The sequence below is a fragment of the Amblyomma americanum genome, chromosome 1 (assembly GCF_052857255.1).
Source record: "Amblyomma americanum isolate KBUSLIRL-KWMA chromosome 1, ASM5285725v1, whole genome shotgun sequence".
NCBI classification, from domain to species: domain Eukaryota; kingdom Metazoa; phylum Arthropoda; class Arachnida; order Ixodida; family Ixodidae; genus Amblyomma; species Amblyomma americanum.
Window position 1 is genome coordinate 402,462,767 of NC_135497.1, and position 4,517 is coordinate 402,467,283.

Consider the following 4,517-nt stretch of genomic DNA (forward strand, 5'->3'; position numbering starts at 1 on the left):
GCAGCGGCCTGGAGCGCCAATATTAATGTACCGAAAACGGTACTGGTGGTCCACCAAGGCCAACAGTATTATGCTGTACCTGCAGAGAAGAAAAAAAGCACAACTGTTTGTCACAAGTCCAGTTTTCAACTGCAGGCAGTCCTCATGGCGGTGTTTTCATCCACCAAGTTAACAGAACGCACAGTCATGCTGTTAAACTGTGTCTTTCAAACTACTGATAAAGAGAAACAAAACACATAAGCTGATAACCTGGTAGAAAGATAAATACATAAGCAGCTCCTTTTGCATTACAGATGACATACAGAGAACAAATACATATGGAGGTCTCGGATATAGCCAGTCTGAGCTCCCATTAAAATGCAAATGAACTTGAATAACTGACGGCACACAGCTCTTTGCATCTGTGGTATGAAAGTGCTGCATCTGACAATGACTGTTGGTAGGGATTCTTTTATAACGATCGAAGGCGATGCACATGATATTTGTATAATAGTGCCCGCAATGAAAAGTCACTGTTATGTGTTATGCCATCATAAATGTGACTAAAAGCATGTCATAAAAAAACTTACCAGCCCTTGTAGTTATGATAGTCAACTGAGTTGAGTTTCGGTGGTGACACTGGAAAGTGACATCCGTCAAGAGCGCCAATCCCTTGCGGAAAGCCGGTGAAGGCAAAGAATTCCTTCATGTGCTCCTTCAGTTCGCTGCGGCGGACCATTCGCAGCCACTCGCCTTCGAGGTGGTCGAGCACAGCTTGACAGAACTCTCTGAACATCACGTTCACTGTGGAGCGACCAACGCCGAAAAGATGTGCAATGGTCCTGTCTTCTGCACAGGAGCACAACCGGTAAAGCCCAATGGCTACTCTCTTCTCCACATAGCGGCTCCCTCATCCTCGTCGTTTCGTTCTGCAAATAGACTTTGCAGGACTCGACGATATACGTGAATGCCGTTCTTGAGACACGGAAGGCTTGTTTGAAGTTGCCCTCCCCTAGATGTGGCAGTGTATCTTCAAAGCAGCGTTCATTCCTTTGAAACGCCCAGCGTTCTCAATGAATTGTGGCTTAGTTAGCCACCAAAGCCGCAATCGTACAAGAATTTGCTAGAAACTGTAGCTGCAAGTTCCTGATGACTTTCGATAGAGCCTCCATCGTCATTTGTATTCTCCTCTATTCATTCTTCCTTCTCGCAGGAGATACATATACATCGCAATCAAGCGCGATATTTTTTCTTTCATTTCCATACCGAGCGTCGCCGCCTTGCCTTGCCATGTCAGCCATATTGTTTGTTTACCGTTTTTGGATTTTCGGTTAACTTCGATCTTGTTTTGGCTTGCGATGACCGATTTGCTGCAGCCAAGTAGGGGGTATATATTTAAGAGCTTAAAAACAGTACAGCAATGTCTTTTTGTCTTCTTTATATGTACTGCACAAGCATTACAAACACTTTATATGTGTTGTGACTTTTCTTATTTTTGCAATATTTTTTTACCTGATCGTCATTGCTATCATTTGCGAATGACATTATTTTTTACTGTGTAGCACGGAAAGCAACCGAATGACATTCGATGCATCGAATGTCATTCGATTCGAATGACATTAAATTTGCTAGTGTGACAGGGGTATGACTTTCAACTCTACAAGTATCGTTTCTAGCCACCAGCTACGGCGCTATCGCATTTACGGCTCACGCGTCGTAGAGATTTTTCTCCACGATATAGTGCACTTCTATGGGACGAGCGCAAAACTTTCGTTCTCCGATTTTTCATTCTCTTCGTCTTATCATTAACTTGTCATATAATCACAGGCCATGATACATGCGCAAAAAAGTGATCAGAGTATTTCCTTCTGGATTTAAAATCACAAATGATCGAGTTAGTAGTTCTGAGGAATGAGAGAGTGATTCCTCATTTTAAATGTTTTCATCGAGCAATGTTTGTGATGAAGAATCTGTGCACATGTGGACTGTGTTGCAGATAAGCAGCTTGAACTGAATTTAGTTTTCTTTGATTTCGGTGTTGCGCTCACCATGAACCAGCGGGCTCCAGCGCGAAACCAGGCAAAAGACACACGCCGCGCAGATGGAGGCATGTAGCCAGCGGTAGGGTTGTCGCGCCTCTAGCGGCGGCGGCGGCGTTTGAGTAACTCCCGGAGAAAAACTCGCATTGCTTCCGCGTCGAATGCGAAGGCCGTACGAAAGAGAGCGCGCGCGCGCACCCCTCGAGACTGTCTGATATCTTCGAATATTCGGTCTGCCGCTTCTTACAGGATGGCGCAGTGTGGCGTGGTGCGTGTTTTTATGCGCAGCCAAAAGTGGCGATGCGGCGCGAGCGGCGGCGGTGTCGCGGTCGGAGTGCCTGACATCCATGCGTCAAAGAGACGGAAAACCTGGCACACGCGGCAATGCGGCCATGCCGCTTGTCCCTGTGGCGGGATGATGGTTTAGTTTATGGGGGTTTAACGTCCCAAAGCGACTCAGGCTATGAGAGACGCCGTAGTGAAGGGCTCCGGGAATTTCGACCACCTGGGGTTCTTTAACGTGCACTGACATTGCACAGCTACACGGGGCTCTAGAACTTCGCCTCCTTCGAAATTCGACCGCCGCGGCCAGGATCGAACCCGCGTCTTTCGGGCCAGCAGCCGAGCGCCATAACCACTCAGCCACCGCGGCGGCTCTGTGGTGCGATGAAGCCGTTCAACGTGGTTGTGTGCAGTGCGCTCCGAACGTGGTGAGACAGGCCAGGAGGCGAATTCCGCGTACATGGGGCCCACCTGTGAGCATTTGGGAAGACTTGCGAGGCGTCTGATTGCTGCACGGTGTGATGAGCCGAGCTTCTGCCGCGGCTGTGCTTTTTGGGCTGACGAGCGTGCGCGCCGACGCGGTCCCCTCGTGCAGGTGGAGTCCCAATGGGTCTCTTCGATTGTCCGCCCCTGGCTGCCAGAGCGCGCAGCCAGGCGCTCGATTTTCTCGGGCTGTTCCGCGCACTTCCGGTGGCTGCCCAGAATGCGTTCGTTTTTCTCTGGCTGGGCAGTTTAATTCCAGCTGCCAGCGGGAAGCCAGACTCGCCAGGACGATTTTGAGCTGGCAGCGTTGTCTGCTGTGACTCCACAGCTCTCCGCTGTGGCGGCCAGCAGACGACAAAATGCAGGGAGGCGCATTCGCGACAGCTCGGGTGGTTAACAGCTGGCGCTCATAAAGGGCGTTCACATCTCTGCGCTGTTTTCCCGACATTTGCACGTCGTGCGGTGTCCCGAACCGGGGCTGCAAACCCTCGATTCCGGTGGTTATGCGCATCTTATTTCGAGTCGAATCTCCGAGCCGCATCAAGTTTACTCCTTTCGACTGACGCTTCGTATTTCGGCAACTAACTCCCCGCGGCGTCCCGTGCGAAGCGTCGTTACCTCTCTTAATTACTCTCGAGGATGGACTGGTTCCCGGTTGTATTGTACAACACCACGCGCGCGTCGGCATATCTCTGACATATACTGCGTGCATGCATGAGAGCTCTTGTTGTACGTTGGCTTGCAGCTGGTATATCTTCTTGCGTGCGGCGTCTACGATGTCTCCGTTCGTGTGTCAGCCGCATATATGTTTGCCTTGCAGTGTCAGCGGTCGCTCCCGATTTGTCTTGCGGACGACGATGGCCGCGCTTCCGATATCGTATCGCAAATTTCGGCACTTCTGCGTGGCGTCTCAAACGGGGGCGCCGTTCTCTCTCATGATTACTCGCGCAGCGCGTGTCGGCGCTGAAAGTCGTTAGCGCGCTTGTATCTTTTCGTTTGCACGCGGTGTCAGAAAGCCGCTTTCGTAGCCATTAAGGCACTACGGCGAATGGAAAATAGCGTCGATCGGGAACCTTTTTACAATAAAGCACGAACGTGAAAGAAATAAAATTTTCTGACTGAGGCACTTGCGCATTCCCATTGCCTTTGGCTGCTTTCCGGAGCTGAAAAGGGCATTAATATATATATATATATATATATATATATATATATATATATATATATATATATATATATATATATATATATATTAAAGAAGCCATTAGTCACCGAAACCAAGATGCATAGGGGAATGTTTGTAATTTTTTTCAAATTTGTTAAATTTGTAGTACCAATCAATTGGTTTAAAGAAAGTTACTTATAAAGCAGCAGAAAAAACAACCATGCCGCCGGTGGGATCCGAACCCACGACCTCCGAATAGCGCGTCCGGTGCTCTACCAACTGAGCTACGGCTGCCCAGTCTGCTGCTTTCGTGGGTGTTTAAGGTGGCGGTCCCACTCTGGCGGTGAGCGGGAACCATTTTTGGTGATATTTGTACGTCGACTGTACCTCGCTCGTTCGCTTCATAAATATGGTTCAGATATCTCCGAAAAGCTAGTTTTCTCTGCTTTCAAAAGATGCATTTGTTTTAACGGTAGCTGCAAATTTGTTTCAACTGTAAAAGAAAACGCAGATGAAAACTGGCAGTTGAGCTCAACTTGTCTCAGGAAATGCAAAATTGTGAAAAACCTCTT

The 4,517-nt window shown here is 48.6% G+C and overlaps 1 non-coding gene across 1 annotated transcript; it reads right to left on the bottom strand.

Annotated features, from left to right (window-relative positions):
- Positions 1 to 4,166: 4,166 nt before the first annotated feature.
- Positions 4,167 to 4,239, bottom strand: TRNAA-CGC (transfer RNA alanine (anticodon CGC)). Its single transcript has one exon. It is a non-coding gene; the product is annotated as a tRNA-Ala (tRNA).
- Between the last annotated feature and the right edge of the window lie 278 nt (positions 4,240 to 4,517).